The sequence below is a fragment of the Phoca vitulina genome, unplaced genomic scaffold (genome assembly GCF_004348235.1).
Source record: "Phoca vitulina isolate PV1807 unplaced genomic scaffold, GSC_HSeal_1.0 scaffold8, whole genome shotgun sequence".
Taxonomy (NCBI): domain Eukaryota; kingdom Metazoa; phylum Chordata; class Mammalia; order Carnivora; family Phocidae; genus Phoca; species Phoca vitulina.
The window spans coordinates 31,397,185-31,415,965 of NW_022589711.1; the positions used below are offsets into that span (position 1 = coordinate 31,397,185).

Genomic DNA, 18,781 nt, shown 5'->3' on the forward strand with positions numbered 1-18,781 from the left:
AGAGAACAGGTGAATCCTGCAGAAATATTAGCCACCCTATGATCTAATACTTCACTTCTTGCCACTGAAAATATAGAAATGTTAAGGACAGTGTGAGAGCCAATTGTAGATAGATTCCCTTCACTCTGAATATTAATGAGGTCAGAATGAAATCAAATTTGGTAACGCCTTTTTTTTTTTTTAAAGATTTTATTTATTTATTTGAGAGAGAGTGAGAGAGAGCATGAGAGGGGAGAGGGTCAGAGGGAGAAGCAGACTCCCCACTGAGAGGGGATCCCGATGTGGGACTCGATCCTGGGACTCCAGGATCACGACCTGAGCTGAAGGCAGTTGCTTAACCAACTGAGCCACCCAGGCACCCCAAATTTGGTAACGTCTTGATGCAAGGTATAAGAAGTGGGGATTGTACCACTGAAATTTTCTTTACCATGTAGAGCAAATGCTATTTGGTTTCAAAAGAACCAGCATTTCTATCTCAGGATTTTTATGCTACTGTTTTCCAATGAGGGTTAACTTATTCAGACTCCCCCGAGCCTTTCTCTGTTGACTTTGTTCCCTCGTACTCTCAGAATCAGGCACAACATAGTCCATCTCTCTTAAGATTCAAAGCTGTGTGCTATTTCTAAAATGACAGTTTCGTTTGTTTTATTTAGAAAAACATGTAAAATAATTTGGGGGAGTAAATTATTCAAATTGTTTCAAATTCTTCTCTTTATAAACAGATCATCTTTGTTACTGTCAGTTACTCATTCAGCTGGATTATCAGTAGCGTAAAACTACCTAAAAAATGTAAGCTCTTCAGTTTTAGAGACTACATAATAGTCTGCTTGGGCCGCCATGACAAAGTGCCACAGACCGGGTGGCTCCAACAACAGGTACTTATTTTCTCACCGTTCTGGGTTCTAAAGTCCATGATCAGGGTGCAGGCAAATTCTATTTCTGGTGAGGTCTCCCTTCCTGGCTTGTAGGCAGCCACCTTCTTGCTGTGTACTCACATGGCCTTTTCTCTGTGTGTATGTGGAGAGAGGGAGCTCTGGGGTCTCTCCTATTCTTAAAAAGACACCAGTTCTATTGGAGAACAGTCCCACCCTATGACCTTACTTAACCTTTACCTACTTTTAGGGCCTGTCTCCCAAGTACATTGCCGTGTAGGACTTCAACATACGAATTTGAGGGCTACTAATTCAGTTCATAACAGAAGTAGTTGTTTTTTTGTACCAAAGAGTGAAGTAAAAGTTTTTTTTTAAAAAAAAAAAATACTTTCTATGAATCTATAAACAAGAAAACCTCATTTATTACAGTCTAAAATTCTAAAAATATAATTGGATCTTTGAGTTGGGAGGCATTTGAAATTACTGAATTCATGTTTCTTCCACTTTGAAGTCACTGTGCATGAGTTTCTCAGAAACTCAGAAATGAGTTTCTTACAAGTGAAAGAATCAAGTCTAAGAACTGAAAATCAGTGATTTGTATATAATGGAGGAATTACGTCATTGAAAAATTGATTTCCATGTGTATTCATTGGTTCTAGGAGTAGAATTTATTTTAAAATTAGGTCAAAGAATAACTCAATTACTCATTTGGATTATATCTGTTTCTGTTTACTATAATCAAGCCAATTCACATTTTTTAAGGTGATTTTCTTTTGCTTTATGAATCAGTTGTGAATTCAAACAGGGAAATGGCATATGGAGTTGTCCCTTGAAAATGCCAGTGTTAGGAGCAACCCTTTTGCACTGTTGAATATCTTTGTGTAACTTTTTTTAAAGATTTTATGTATTTATTTGACAGAGAGATAGAGAGCACAAGTAGGCAGAGTGGCAGGCAGAGGGAGAGGGAGAAGCAGACTCTCCACTGAGCAGGGAGCCCAATGTGAGACTCGATGCCAGGACCCCAGGATCATGACCCGAGCCGAAGGCAGCCGCTTAACCGACTGAGCCACCCAGGCGCCCCTGTGTAACTTTTGACTCCACAAAAACTTGATTACTGACAGCCCACTGTTGACCAGAAGCTTTACCTATAACATAAAGTTGATTAACATATATTTTGTGTTTTCTATGTATTCTATATTATATTTGCATAATAAAGTAAGCTAGGGAAAGGAAAATGTTATTAAGAAAATCATTAGGAAGAGAAAATAGATTTACAGTACTGTACTGTGTTTGTCCAAAAAAAAAATCTGTGTATCTGATGTGGGCATGCGCAGTTCAAACCCATATTGTTCAAAGGCCAGCTGTACTTAAGATTTTGGTAAACCAAAAGAAAAGATTGTGTATTTGAAATAATTCCAGCAGAAGTCAAGGATTCCCAAATCTGTTATATGTACCTGTTTATTGCCCTGCCTCCCTCACTGCCATCTTTATCCCTTTTTTCCTTCCTCCTCCTTTCCCTTCTTTCCTCTGATAGCAGCTTGTAAGTCAGGTAATGGTTGCTGGGATTTGTCAAGTAATAGTCTAAATACAGCTCACTGACCATCTGTATAGTACTTCTTTCTACTTTACAGTAGCATACTTTTCTAGTAGGTAAGTCAGTTGGTGGATGTTTGGGATTAGTGACAGGTAAATAGTGCATTTACTTGTTGGATATTGACGTAGGCTCAACCTAACTTTCTTCATTTTATCTTGGAATTTTGTGTTAGTGTACCTATTTTGTCATTTGAATAATTTCAGTTTCTGATGATTTGATGCGTATCTAAAACAGAAAATACAATAAAAAAGAAACTTTGGAGACTTTAAGCACTTTTATGAAAAATAATTTTAAATTGATTTACAAAACTTATCACCTCACCTTGTGTGTTTACAGACTAAAGGATAAGCTATTTAGAAGTGATCCAATTTTGTGGATGTTAGTTTAATTGGTTGAAAGGTATTTTAACTCTTAGCTACTTTTGATTTCAGTTTCACTGTAAAACTATCTACAAGAATGACTCAAACTCAAAAGCTTTGTATATAATAAATTTTAGCAATGTATTTCTTCTGAACAGTGGAATCAGTCTACTGATTATGATGTTTACTAGTTGAGGACAGTATAAATAAATTCAGACATGACTTGACTCCATGCATTAATACTCCCTGAAAGGGGGGGATAAATTAAGTATTTTTATACTGACGGTATTTCCTTTGATCTCCATTATAGAGAAGTGCATTTCTCCAGGAAAATAAATGGATCTAATGGTGCCAAATTTCTCATAAGATAGCTCTCAGAATTTCTGTGCATTTTAGTGTAAAATATATACTGCATTTACTGGATATTCTGTACATACACGTGTAAGTATAAATAGTAAGTATGTATGAGTATATATGCATGTAGTTTCTTCAAAAACCTAAAGGACTTAATTTTATACTAGAAAGTCTGTTTTGTTCATGGCTGCATCCCCAAAACCTAGAAACAGTGTCTGGCACACGGAAGTTGCTTAGTAAACATTTGGTAAATTAGTATTACCAGAGTTCATGTTTCGTTGACCTTGTATGCCATTGAACTTGCCGTTAATAAGCATCCCGTGGTCTACCTGTGGGTAATTATTTTTCCCAGTCCGAATTGAGAGAGAGAAGCCGTTCTTCAAAAATAAAAGTCTCTCTGTGCTTTTAAGTTGGTAGTTAGTCCTATAATCAGTAAGTGTTAGAGGGCTGAAGAATTTAAAATGAGTAGCAAAAAATTTCTGGGTGCCTATTGACTCATTTATAGTGTGCGTTGAGTCAGCAAGGGTTTATTAAGACCTTGGCCAAGTACTTCTCTAACAGTCAGTCAGTGGCCCTATGAGTGGAGTGCATGTGAATGTCCTGAGATTTAAGGTAGGCAGATTGGTTCAGCTGGGCTTAAAGAGATGCTGTACGGTGTCTGGATTCAGTTAATACATACCAAAAAGGTAGGCTGAAGTCCACGTTTAGGTGTTTTATTCTTGTGGGGGGAGGTGGTATTTTTAGGGCATTTCTGTATTTGAATCAATCTGTGAAGATGATGGATAAGAATATTGTGTTTTTGTTTTATTTAGACTTTAACAACTTGCTTAGTTTAGTTTGCAATTGTTCTGCTTCTGCCTTGGTTATATTACTATTCTTAAAAAGCAGTTGAATTCTAGAAGTATTTCAATGTTCCTTAACATTTACTGTAAGACCATTTATTACCAAGGGTCTCTCCATGGAAGAAGTATTCCACTTCAGGTGATGTTTTAAGGCACTGAACATTACCATTAGGCTCTTACAGAACCCAAATTTCTTGAGAGAGCCATCCAGATGGGGAGGAACTGGCTTCTGAACAAGGCTTAAATTACAAAAAGCTACCATTTCTCTGATGAGCACTGTCCTAAACATTCTCAGTTCTGCCACACTAATTGCAATGAAGAAGAACTGCCAGGTTAGAGACCTTGAGACCTACAAAATGTGAGGCGTGTCCATGTGCAGAGTAGTGTATATCTGCTATCCATCCCGGCACCACCTGGACAGACACATACATGAAACTCTGAACTGTGCCCTTCCGATAGTTTTGAATACCTACTGTGTTTTCCGCATTGTTAGAGTTACCAGGTCTTCATATTAGGTACTTTATAATATGTTTGAAATCAGTAGCTGCAGACAGTGGTCTTATGAAATACAGAGCTCCTGCTATAGTAGTGGTATTTGTCCTCCTGTTTGATGAAGCAGACGGCCCATCTTTCAATTCATTTGGTAGTGTGAACACTTAAAGGAATGATAGTTTTCAGGTTTGTGAGTTTTGTTGTTTCTGTTAAAGTCCTGGGTTTTGCTGTTCTTATTCACTGAGAGGTTTCAATTTTTAGGGAACATAAGAAAAATCTCTCTAATAAGGCTATTCTAATATATCTTGTTGATGGGAAAGGTGTCCCAGTTTTGTCTCTCTTTATGAGTTTTAATCATCACAGTCATAGAATTTTTTTGGATTATTTCTATTGTAATAAAATATTTCACACATTAGAGTTTATAATGTGCCTGGGAAAAAGTAATCTAGAAGTTTTACTTCATAGTGCTTATAAACATTCTTATTCTTGCCTCTAGATTGTTAACTGCATAACTGCTCACTGTTGCTTACTGGAGATTAATATGGATAGGCAAAAACTTAAAGGTTTTCTTATGTATGACAGATTTAAATGTGTCACTTTTGTTTGTTTGAGCCGTAGCTTGAGCTCTTAGAAACGTGGGAGTCAGATGGATTCAGGACTAAATCTGACTGGGCTTTTACTGTGATTGTGATGTGGGAACGTTACCTAGATTCATCTGTGAAATGGGTGAATACTGATTGTTGAAGGTTGTAGTGAGGATTAAAAGTGCTGGAAGATGCAGTACTAATCCAGCACTTGGCAGGCACTGTGAAGAAAATGTGCTTGTTCTCAAAAAGGACAGTAAGCCAGAAGTGGAATTTGACTTTTTTGCTTCTTAACTGTTCTTGAAATTGAATTTCAGGCATTTTTTTGTCTCCATTCACAATAAGGGAAATGTCCAGCTTCAACGTGCACATCTTTATTATATTGGAAGTCTTTATTGAGTACAGGATGGACTTGCTTTAAATCATTAGGAAAGAATAACATTTGTTCTTTATATTGTTAGATACTTTAAAATATTTTCTACACAATCATATGTGATAGTTTGATTTTTATATTTCCCCCAATTAATTTTGCAACTTTATTAAAGCCCAATCAAAGCTCAAACTTAAGAAAATATTAAGAGATAAGTCATCTATCATTCAGTGAAATATAGTTATTTTAGGATTATTATTACCTTATACTCTTGGTATTAAGAAAATTATTACCTCAAACAAATAAATTATGTAAGGATAACAGTAAGTTTTTATAATTTACATAATTTTCTTCCAAGACTGTAATTATCTTAACAAAACAAGGAGAAATGTATTATGAATTCTTAATGACTTTTAAAGTATGACAGCCATTTTCATAAATTGATTATCTTAACCTGATAGCTATAAAAATTTTTAAAAATTTTAGTAGAATAGTTAATTCAGTCATGACTGCTAGTTTATTCATACATTAGAAAAGCAAAATTTCCCTTCATTTTTAGGTCACTGGCTTAGCATTTCACAATTAATTGATCCAAGAGAAGAAAATATTTTTCTACAACTGCAGAAAATGCTAACTCTGTGAAAGTACTTATTTTCTGGTAATTTTATGCACATGAGCATGAACTAATACTAATTGGTCTTTTATCTAATATCAGTAGGTATATTAATTTTGAATATATTATAATTAACATGTATTTATTAATTTTGAATATCTCTAATATATCTAAACTTGTTTTGAGGATAATCATCTATGAAAATACCTTGATTCCTTCTAAAAGCTGCTCTATCAGTTAGTTAGGTGTTCGTGGTCTTTTTATAGCAATTTTGCCTTTTCCTAGTTGAATATGTGTACATTCTAACCATAATAACCGTGGATCATATAGACTTCTTATAAACTTTTAAAATTATTAGTCTATATTGAAATTCTCAACCTTTCTGGCCCACCTATGAGAGTGTTTGCACTCTTTCTTCAGCTCTCTTTTATTTCTTTTTAGAACCTGAACTGCATTCAGTAATTTTACTGGAAAAATGTTTTGTTTAAAGATAAAGTAACATATTTTCTGTTCCTCTGTTTGTTTAATAAATATTTGCTGGAACTACTATGTGCAAGTAAACGTGTTAGTGTCAGAGTTGCAATATGATAATAGAAGGGGAACTCTAAGCAGGAAAGAGGGACAAACTTCATTAAGAATTGAGGAAGGTTTTAAATCCCAGGTAGGAATATCAAGGAAGACTACCCAGAGGAAAAAATACAAAAGTCTGGAGGAAGTGAATACACCGCTTTTGCCGGTTGGATGGCATGTATATAAGGTAAAAGGGAAACCTAGAAAAGCCAGATGTAAGAGGGCCTTGAATATCAGGGTGAGTTTACTTATTTCCTTCTTAAAGGCAAATGAGCGAATGGAAAATTTTGCACATGTGTTATAAGAAGGATGGATTGGAGGGGAAAAGAGGAGGTAGGCATTGGAAAGATTGGTTTATGAGACTTTAGCAAATCCTAGGTAAGAAGTTGTTCTTCTGGATGGAACCACCATGAGACCACCGTGAGAGACACGATGAAGATTATGCCCTGTCTGGATGTAGTTTAAAATATTTTAGATTGAGGTATTCAACTCACAAAATCAAATAAGTCTTTTTTCCAGTTTGCAGGGCAAAAATTAATAGATACTCAGTTTTAAGGATTCCTTGGATGAAGATTTTCTCAAACATTTGATACCTACTACTGTTTGGCCTATGTATGTGTGTCTGCTTGTATTTAGTGATTGTAAATTTAGCTTTCACTGTGTTTCTCAAAGAATACACATCCTGTCCTGTCACTTGAACCAAATTACTAATCTGTAGGATTTGACAACAGACTGACCTTGTGCTGGGACTGTATAGGGATTGATCCTAAGAGAGAAGGAAGAAGTGGGGGTGTTGAAAAGGAAGTCAAAGATAAAGACAGGTTTTTAATTTAAGCATGGGTATTCAGATAGTACTGCTACCAGAAGTAGAGAAAGAGAGAGTAGTAGAAACTGATTTTGGGGAGGGGGAGGTAGAGTTTAGGATGGACTAGATTTGAAATGCATAGAGGATATCTACGTGATTATGTATAGGATGTAGTTACAGATTGTTAAGGGTGTGGGAGAGATTCAGGCTAAAGACAAATAGAGCTTAGGAGAGAGAGGTAGAGCTGAAACTTTGACTATTGGTGAAAGTAGAAAATATGGCTAAGACAGAACTTTGGAATACACCTACAGATTCTTTGTTGAGAGAAGTCTAAAGGAAAGAAAAACAATCAGATCTGTGAGGGGAAATGCAATAGAGTACAGTACCCAAGAAGATGGGAAAGAATTTTCAATAAAAATGTTGAAAAATACAGAGACCTCTAAATGCCCCCAAACAGTGTTAGGGTTAGGTGATTCGGGGCTCCTTTGGAAAAAGCATTTTTTGTAGAGTGATCAGGGCAGAAGCCACTTCGTATAGTGTTTGCAGTATTCTCTGTTTTAATGCATTGTTCTTGATTTTCTTTTTAGCTGAAACTGTATGTTAGGCCGCTGTTTTCATGGAGTAATCTATAATGACTTACAAATCCACACCCTGGGAGCATAGGGCTCATCTTCTATAAATGCAGTTTTAATATTCTTTTCTTTAAATATGTTACCTCAGACTGTTTCAAATCATAACTTATCCAGGTGCTAATATCATTTTCTCAAATGCACTGAAATGACTTTCTTTAAAATCATCAGCAAACTACTTTGTAAATGCCTCTCCCATAGGACTTATATTATAATTGACATTACAGAGGGATGAATAATGAATTCCCTGTCATTGCCAGCTCTTCTTTTACACTAAGTACACTGATGCTTTCTTTAAGGCCCACTGGTTTAATAAAGATCCTGTCAAAAACTCTTTGGTGTAGGGGGCCACCTGCATATGAAATTTCTAGAGTAGAATCTGATACGTGGTGACTTTTGTTTCCATCTGCAGAAAATAGTTTTAAGGGGATACAAGACTCACCCTAAGTAGTAGTAATGATTATAATGATGAAAACTGCAGTTGTCATTATTTGCATTTTTCTCTCTGTTACGTATGTGTGTGTGAGAGAGTGTATTTTTTCTAATCTTCACAGTGACTCTTAAATGTGTAGGTCTCATTATTCCCATTTTATACGTGAAGGAACTGAGGCCAGAATATTTAAATAAATTGTCTGAGCTTTTTGGCTTATTAAAAACAGAGCCAGGATTCTAATCAGCTTTTTCTGACTTTCAAGACCATGTTCTCTACATGGCCCATGCAGTTTTATGAATTATTTGAAAGGTAAGCTTTAACACTGTTGATGGCAACTACTCACTCTGGTTTGGGAGCTCAACACCTCATTATTTTCTTCCTTTTTTCCTCCAACTAGGGAAGAAGAGATCACTTTCATTTGCTTAAACATGTTGCCATTTGCCATTGTTGGTTGTCAGGTACTTTTCTGTGAATTTAGTACTGTTACATATATATTTAATCTTCACATCAGCTCTATGAGAGGTGGATGTATTTTCCCTCAACACTTTGTTACGAACCTTTCAAACATCATTGTACACTCATATACTCACCACCTAGATTTGACAGTTAACATTTTCATTATTTTATTACATATCTGTAACCTAGCCATCATCAATTCAATTTAATTTTGACTCATTTGCAAGTAAATTAAAGACATTACTATCCCTCCCTTAAATACTTCAGGATGCCTATTATTGACTGTAGTTCACTATTTAGGTACAACTTTTTTAAAAAAAAAATTATTTGAGAGAGAGCCAGAGAAAGAGAGCACAAGCAAGAGGGAGGGGCAGAGGGAGAAGCAGAAGCAGAATCCCTGCTGAGCAGAGAGCCCAGGACCCTGGGATCATGACCTGAGCCCAAAGCAGATGCTTAACCGACTGAGCCACCCAGACGCCCCATGTACAACTTTTTGATCTGAAATTCACATTCAGTGAAATGCACAAATCTTAAATGTACATTCTCTGAGTTTTGATAAATGCATATACCTGTGTAACCCCAAATACCTATCAAGATATTAAACATTACTATTGGTAGGTGTCTCTTTTATTCACATTTTATAGGTGAGGAAACTGAAGCACAGAGAGGTTAGTGATCTGCCTAAGGTGACACTGCCAATAAATTGCAGAACGAGAATTCAAACTCATGTAGTCTGGCTACAGGGTTTGCGCTCCTAACCACATCACCGTACAACGGATTAGCCTCACATATTTGTGTATCCTTTTACATTTCATGTGTACAGATGTAATGTTTATTTTTTACATAGGTATGTAGACACAGAAGTAGTATGTTTGGGATTAGAGTAAAAATCCTGTTCTAGAAATGCATCAGTTCTTTGCATGAAGTTTATGGCAGTTGAAGTGGGAAACTAACTCCTTTCATTGAAATACTAGGGTGCATCTCTGTATAATAACTCTAGTCTTACCTAGATCCTTGATTAATTTTTCCATATATAAAGTCATAGTTAATTTCCTAATGACAACACTGAGGTTCAGGAAACTCCTAAAGTGCCAAATAATTAAGGGTAAATGATGTTCAGTATAGTTTTGTATTAAGCATATTTTTCTATTAGTAGAAAATTATTCATCTGTGTGTGGTATATATAGTACCACTCACCTTGATGTCTCAATCCCCAAAATAATGGAATTAGCCAATTTAGGATTTATAGCTGTGAACTTTGTGAAGTTTTTAACATGAATGGAATTTTTTGACCTTTCCAAATAAATTGCATAAAAATATGAATAAGGACTGGAATAGATTATATTAATTTTATTTTTGCAATACTTAGGTGTACCATCCCTATGAAAATAAATCGTATCTCTTTCCTGCGTTGTGTTCACATCACAAGCTGTATCTGAAAAGTTGACTAGTACTCTTTGTTCACTATCCAAATGATGAAAAAGCAACCATTATGTGTATTAAAAAAAATTCTGTGTTACTCAAAAAGCAATTTAAATAAATAAAAGCATGTAGTTAGCAAAACCTAGCCAGTCACTAGAGGGCAGAGCAATACTATACTTTAGATTTTATTTGAAAATTTCCAGTTTAAAAATTGCTGACCATGGAAAAATATACCAATGCACAATTAAATAGAAATTTCTTCGTATTCTTATTATCTTGTCTTGCTGTGAAATCCAATAACATGATTATTACCCTTGTATCAAAGGAGATTTTCTAGCAATTACACTGCTTTCAAAAGGGCATGATTATTTAGAAGAGTATAAGTATCCCTCAAGAGAAAACATCAAGGCTTAGAAAGAGTGATGGCATTAAATCATTTCTTACGATAGTACCCTGAAATTGGATTGCATGCAGTACACACTTTAGGTGAGACATTATGACAGAATAAGTTTGAGACAGGCTTACTAGTATTTAAATGTAAGAATTCATTGAAATGTGGAGCATTTTTTTAATCTTTCAGCTGAAATGTGTTGAATCATTAAGACTTTGAAATTACCAAATTGTAAAAGCAATGAACTAACTCTAGCTTCTTTTTTAAATGTTAAAATTCTGTCAAGTCACATTCACTTAATTTCATTTCTGTTTGAAGTTTTCTATCATTCTGGTATATTTTCATTATGACTTATTTTTTCTGATCTTTAAAATAAAGGAGGCTCTGAAGTAGTTTCCTAGTGAGTAACCTGAGTAGTTCAGTATCTCAAAAGATAGAAAATTTTACTTTGAATGTGTACTTTGGATTTATATGATTTATATAGGATTCATTTCTAATAGAGTACATGAGATGTCAGAAAAAGCACTGGATTTTGGAATCCAAAGAAGCAGGGCCCCAGTTATCATGTTTTTGCTTTACAACCTTGAACAAGTCACATTACCCCTCTGAAGTAACCATTTTATAAATTGGAGAATTGGGAAAAAGTTTTGTTTTTTTTTTAATTTACAACCAGGTTGTTTTGAGGATTGTGTTTGTGCGTGTGTGTGTGTATCTCCAAAGGTGAGGCTGTAAAGACAAATTTTAGTAGGTGATATAAGCTTAGAAAAACCTTAGAAATAACTTTGAAATGGGTATTATCTCATAAATGTAGTGACACGAGGGCACCTATTACACAATAAATGTAGTCTCCAGGCCAAAGTGAGGTTGCCAACCTCTTCCCTGTCTCTTGAGTGTCTCTGGCTGCTTAATCTCTCCGTAACTCCTCTTTTGCTCTTCTTACGCTTTACTCTGTTTATTTCCATGTTTCCTCTCTCTGTGTTTCTCCTGACTGTCTTTGGTCTCTCTCTGTGTTTTTCTTGTCCCAGGCACCCTCAGGAAGACCCCAAGCCTCTAGCGTACCTGGTATCATCTCCAGCATGTTTATAGATGTGGAGGATTCCCTGGGATATTGAGAAATACCAGAGGCGCATTGGTCTCCTGTAGTAAGTCCATTAGCATTTACTAAGTGACTTCTGTTAACAGAGCACAGTTGGCGATGCTTTGGGCAAGGAAGAATGAGTCAGGGCATAGGTCAGAAGAAAGAAATTTGTAACCTCTTCTCAGTAGAGGTTCTTGTAGACTAGACACACATGCAAGTGAAAACAACAACAAAAGAAAAAGCTGACTAATAATTATATAGATGAGTCGTGTTGTGTGTGTGCTGCAGAGGCCCAGAGTTAAAGGAGTAGAGAAAAACCAGGTGGTATTAATCAGGTTTCCTGCATGAGTTTAGAATTAGGTTTTGAAATATGGCTGGAAGAAAGATGAGGAAAGAGAGGGTGGAAGTGAGTTACTTCTGTGGGGCTTGGCCAGCCTGTTGGCTTGCCTGTGAGGGAATCCCTGATGGGAGGGTAGTAAGATAAGAGCACGAAGTTTCAGCCTACCAACAGCGAACTTTCCTTCAGCTCCCAGTCTTAGAGAAATTCAAGTTATGAAAGGAAGTTCAGGTTACGAAAGGAAGTTCAGCCAAGTTGAGACTTTTCATAAACATAAGTGGTATCTGTTGCCAGTTTTAGAATTTATAGCGTTGAAGGGTAAATTGTGACTATGAAATAATAAAAGAGGTACCTATGCCATAAAATGAGGACATGCCATTAGAATATGATCTAGGGATGCATTGTAAACATGAAGATGAATTAAAAGAGTAAATCAGTATAACAAGTTCGTTGTTTTTGTGTTAGAAATTTATTTTTGCCCTTGTATTTTAGATAGTCCTACCTGTGGACACACTGTGGTTTTCAGAGTTGGGAACCTCAGCTAGCTAGCAGTTTGTGCCCCTGTATCCCTTGTATCAAAGGAGATTTTCCTTTGATACACGTTGGGTCGCCCACAGAACACTGCATCTCAGTTTCCTCAGATGTAAGCTAAGGGTGAAAATACTGAGCTCAGAATTGTTAGCGTGAATTAAATAATCTTTTAAATTCTTGAGTGCATGCTAGGTACTGCTTGTTACTTGCAGACACTTAAAAAGCATCTTTAAAGTAGTTTGTAAAATACAGTGTAATTTCTGAGATCTTTTTAACTGTAGAAGCAACCCCATAGTATTCAGAAAATGCTATATATACAGGGAATATTTATAACTTGGGGACAAGATACAAAGAATAACATTAACATGAACACCTGAGTACCTACCTCTGACTTAGGAGACAGAGCTGTCCCCGGCCCCATTCCCTTGCCTCTCTTTAACATTCCCCGCCCCGCCTCCCGCCCAATCCTAGATGTTGAGTTTATTGCTTCCTTGTTTTTCTTTATAGTTTTTTTTTCACATATTTATGTATCCCCTACATTATTTTTGCTTGTTTTTGAATTTTATATAAGAAATAAAATACTGTTTTCTTATGCAACATCTATTTTTGCAGCTTAGCAGCAACATGTTTGAGCGTATACTTGTTATTCACTTATGATCACAGTTATATTTCATTGTCTGAAAATACTACAGTTTATTTGTACACTTTCTTTTGATGGCCATTTCAGATTGTTTACAGATTTTGCGTTATTAGAGAGAACGCGGAAAGGGAAAATTCTTGAGATCCCTGTTCATGCCCCTTGATGTACATATTATTTCTCTAGGATATATGTTCAGGAGTATAGCTGCTGGGTCACAGGGTATGCCCAGCCTCAGAACTCTACACAACAGTGGCAAATGGATTTCCATAGAACTTGTTACGTTTTATACTCCCTCCAGCCCGATGTAAGTGTTTTCCTATGGTTCTTTAAAATGCCTAGATTTTTGTTGAAAGAATTTTTTAAGTTGCCAAATAACACCATGTTAACAATAAACCCTGATGAGCTATTTTTTAAAATTAGTTTTATCCTTTGCAGCAGCTGCTTTTCTTTGTCCCAGTTTGCCAATTGTCACTTGTACCTTTTCTCAAACCCACTGAAGTCAGACATCCTGAAATAGCTGGGTGTGTTTGCTAGCTAAGTTTTTTCTCCCAAGAAAACCACATCATAATAATGTGATGTTCTCTTACGTTAAATGAAAATTGTTAGCCCTTCCTGACTTCTAAAGACAGTTGGGGCAGAGAAATGTACACGTCTTTTACTGATTTCTTTTTTCCTTAATTCGAGTTGAGAGAGAGAAAGAATGACCCACAGAGGGCCGTTTGCAAGGTGCAGTGACTTAACCTGTGTTTTGCTTTGCATTGCAAAAGTCCCCAAAGCTCGGGTAAATGACTCCGCTTGTATTTGCCACACTCTCCCGTTTTCTGACCTTCACCCACTTCTGTTTTTCTCAGCCAGTGATTCTTTTGTATGTGATTATACTTCTCTACCCCATTCTGGTCTCCGTATCACAGTTCTTCCAACCTGATACTTTCTGCCTGGTGGCCCATAATGTTCGTTGGTTGACCTCAGTATTTTGCCTATCATCAGACTTGTTGCCACCGTCTCTCACATTAATTTTCTGAGGCTTTCCAGGAGTGTACCAGGATCTAGCCAAGTGCCTAGTACTTGCTATTCATTAGATGTTTATTGAATGAAGAAAGAAATGATGTAAATGTCTGAAAAGCACTGAAATGCCTTTTCCTTGCTCAGCAATAGTAATTTCCCCAAACGCAGTGGGCAGAAATCACACATACTGAAAACAGTTCTGCCCGTGGGTAGCTTTCTAAACCACAAGCAATTATTTCTTCTTGAGCTTCAGTCTGGTTTTTTTTTTGAAAAATGAGAGCAGTAGACCAGTGATCTGTAAGATTCCTTTTGACTCCAGCATTTTGTATTCTGTCTTCAGTTGAAATGAATATTAGTTTCTCTCTGGATGTCTAGGCACCACTGCCAACGCCCGAATCCATCTACCTCACTGGGCTTGAGGCCCATGACTGTGTCACAGCAACCTGTCAGTCATTGTCTCCCGTAACTACAGCAGGTGGGACATACATCGAACTTTCTCTTCTTCCTCTCTTTATTATTTAGGGTTGATTTGTTCTAGAGAAAGAAGGCATTTATCGTTCTTTGTAAAAGTGTATCGAATACCTTTGGCTTCCCAATTTCATTCACCAGGCTGCCTGGGCATTGTTCAGTGTAAAAACCTTGAGTTCTGCCCCCTTGTTCCTCCTCCCCTTCCTCCTCCAGCCCCACAACTGTGTCCAGGGCACTTTGTCCTCCTCTTTGTTATTTGCTGTACAACTTAACCCCATGTCTTTTCTCCCAGTCCAGTTACCATCTTTGAGTCAGTGTTGATTTTTACTGTTGGGTCTTTCCGTGAAGTCAGTGATCTGTATTCATCTGGTGCTAGAAGAAACAAGTTGCCCCTTCCTTTCTCCTGTGGTTTCTCTGCAAGGGACTCTCAACTCCGTTCACTCCGTCTTCCCAGAGCTATTGCAGGGACTCTAACTGTGTTACTTGTCTAGATTTCATTTTTTAAAAAATATTTTATTTATTTATTAGAGAGCATGAGTGGGGGAGGGGGCAAAGGGAGAAGCAGGCTCCCCACTTAGCAGGGAAGCCTTACATGGGGCTCGATCCCAGGATCCCGGGATCATGACCTGAGCCAAAGGCAGATGCCCAACCGACTGAGCCACCCAGGTGCCCCTAGATTTCATTTTGTGTCTGCCTCTGAACTCTGTGGATCAAAGGCAAAAGGCACCAGAGAGCAGACTCCATGGAGCAGGGGCACAAACTCTGTCTTAACTTTCTATAAATTGTAAACACTGCCCAGTCACTCCTGAGGTTCAGGCCATAGACCTGTGTGTTTGACCATGAACCAAGATTAAGTCGGCTCTTTCTGACTTCTGTTCGGGAACACCAAACAGTGTAATCTTGTCACAATGTTATGAATCTGCTTTGTGAAAAATCCTGTGTAAGTCTGGCAAATTTTAGGTTAAGAAGAGAATAAGTTAAGAATTTTGTAACCAAAAAAAAAAAAAAAGAAAAGAAAAGAAAAAGGAGGAAAACTTCTTTAAAGAAGGAAAAGAAGGATTTATTTTTAATAACATTAACTTAATTCTGAATCAAAGATTTGGAATTTTAAAAAATCTTTGTATTTTTTTTTTAAATGTTAAATTACTTATTACTGAAAGCCCAGTTGTTAACCACCCACCTCCAGCCTCCATGCACATAAAAGACTCAAGATTTACTGGACTGTCCAGCCATGAAGAACAAGAAGCCAGACTATCTGTGATAATTCACCCCTCCTAACTGCTTACTTGACAAAACTCTACAAAAACACATTATGGCAGATGTTCTATTCTCAAAAGAAGCGGTTAATACCATCCTATCTCTAGAGGAACAGATTATGTTTTGTTCCTCAGGAATGCAAGGAAATATCTTTTATGCTTATAAGGGGAAAATGGGAGAAATTACCTGACATGAAAACTTTACTGATAGGAGAATACTCACTCAAACCAGTCTTAAATTGTGTCTTTGATTAATGTAAGAGGTTTGACCTGTTAAGTATTCACATTAATATTTTAAATTAATCAGTTATAAAAGTCCCTTTGTAGTACTAATTCACTTAGTATTTTTTTAATTTAGACAGGCTTGAAAGTACTTCAGAAAACCTACAGTACTCATTTATTATTCTTGTTTTAGTTAAAGTTTTTTGAAAGAAAACTGTATATTCTCTAATGACTAAGTTGCAGCAGATGTTAAAAATACACTATTGTGTTAATAAGTTGGATTATCCTTTAGTAGAAAGTTTATGAGTATTTATATAAACATTTGATGCAAAACTTTCTTTCAGAATCTAGGAAATGCATTTATAACAGATTGTACATTGAAAGCGCTTAACTCGAAAGAGGCATTTTTAAATGCTAAATTAAGAATAAACTTTGAACTACATATATAATTTTTACTGTTGTGTTATATCTGTTATACAGCAAAGTGAGGAATACATATAAAAGTAAATTCAAAGTTGGGCTTCATGTACTTAATCGTGTGATTATACAAAATCTAGATTTATCTATATTACTGCAAAGCATCTTCTTAAAATACTTCTGAATAATTTCATTCAAATGTAGGTGTTTCTGGAATGACAATATTCATTTTGTCTGGTAATTTATATCTGGTTCACAAAAACAGTGAAATGTTCAGATGGGTCTATCATTTTAAGGAAAAAGTAGTGATTAGCATTATCTGTTTTCCTGAAGTTGATTTCCCAATATATTACCATTCATTATCTTAGCTGCAAAATCCACATTTCCAAAGGGCTAACTAGGTTTTATTAAATCTGAAAAATAAATCACTGAGTCTTTTTTATAAAAACAGTGGAGCAGAAAGTGGAGCACCCACACTTTTTTTTGTTTCTTCGTGCCTTGTGGAATCGGGACTCCTCCAGGAAGCTCACCTAACATAGTGTCGTTAAAGATAACAGACATGGTTTTCTTCTGTGTCTGTTTCTCCCACCGAGTCTTCCTCAGAATCTGTATGTTTCTCTTTTGCTTAGCCAGTGGACACTTCACTCCCTTCCCCTGTGTTAGCCAAGCACTGTGTCTCCTTTGAATGATGGCATCATTGCCCTTAGGTGAAGGTTTGTTTTGAGCTTAGAGGAATCTCATTCGGCTGCCGTTTTCATCCATTTATAGGTATTTTTTTTTTAAAGATTTTATTTATTTGACAGAGAGAGACACAGCAAGAGAGGGAACACAAGCAGGGGGGTGGGAGAGGGAGAAGCAGGCTTCCTGCTGAGCAGGGAGCCCGATGCAGGGGTCAGTCCCAGGACCCTGGGATCATGACCTGAGCCGAAGGGAGACGCTTAATGACTGAGCCACCCAGGCACCCCCATTTATAGTTCTTTGCTGTTACTTAACCCTTACACTGGTTGGATGGCAGTGTTACTGTTCTGCGAGTCTCAAGCTGTCCTTTAAACGGCTGCCTGTATTGTGTGTTCATCAATCAATAACCTGCCTTTGCTAAGAACCACTCTGGACCTTGGGAAGGTGGCGCTCTGGAGCTCTTGAGTCCGAGAGCTAGATCTCAAGGCCAGGAAGGACGAGTGGGTCTGATTTTCTCTGAATGGAGTCGCCCAGTCAGCTGTTTTCTCGGGATTAAAGCTCATGAAGACAGCCATTCTTCTGCTCTTAACTGGAGCTTACTCAAGGATCGATTTGAGTACGTTTCTTTTTGCTTCAAACTTTAAAGCTGTGCCAGAGATTTTTGGTGATCTGCTGGAAGTTATTTGCATTGAAATGATCTCAAAGACTGTTTCCATTGAAAGGTTCTGGCTCTTTTACTCTCTGTACTTAGTAAGGATGGTGAAATCGTGATGGGATTGTGTTCTCCTGTTTATTCCTCTGCATTTTTCTGGGCATTTAAAGACCAACAGGGATCCCCACCCTCCCTCACCCCTGCCTTTCCAGTTAGACTTTATAGTTACGGTGAGGATGAACTGTGGACAAGTTATAGGATTTAAATCTGTGATTTTCTGTAGGAGACTTTATATTGAAGACTCACGGTCTATAATTAACAGGCTACTAATGATTGATGATGATGTGGAAGTGCCTGGAGTAGAGGTTAAAACAATAAGAGGCCAAGAGGCATGGATTTAATAAGATCATTTGAGACACTAGCAGAAGAGGGTCACAAGGAAGTTTATGGTTCACGCTGTAGGGAATTAAGAAATTTGGAGGAGAGATAATATTCTACCCAGGATCATATTTGACCTGCATGGAGAGGAAGAGAGAAGGACCATTATTAAATAAGGGATCGCTGGGCAAGCAGTGAGAGGCAAGGAAGTACCCAACTGCTGGGAGCTGGGCCTTGAATGCATCTTCTGGGATAGAGAGAAAGGCAAAGAAGTTTGGAGCCAGATTGTGTGTGTGTGTGTGTGTGTGTGTGTGTGTGTGTGTGTGTGTGTGT

At 37.0% G+C, this 18,781-nt stretch overlaps 1 protein-coding gene across 15 annotated transcripts in view; it reads left to right on the forward strand.

Annotated features, from left to right (window-relative positions):
- BBX (BBX high mobility group box domain containing) overlaps positions 1–18,781 on the forward strand; it is a 268,690-nt gene that overhangs the window by 112,951 nt on the left and 136,958 nt on the right. The window contains exon 4 of one of the 15 annotated variants that reach the window (XM_032406474.1): positions 11,812–11,928. The exons of the other annotated variants lie outside the window; for them this stretch is intronic. The gene's annotated coding sequence lies outside the window, so the exon portion shown is untranslated. The remainder of the gene's footprint in view (positions 1–11,811; positions 11,929–18,781) is intronic. 15 annotated transcript variants of the gene reach the window in all.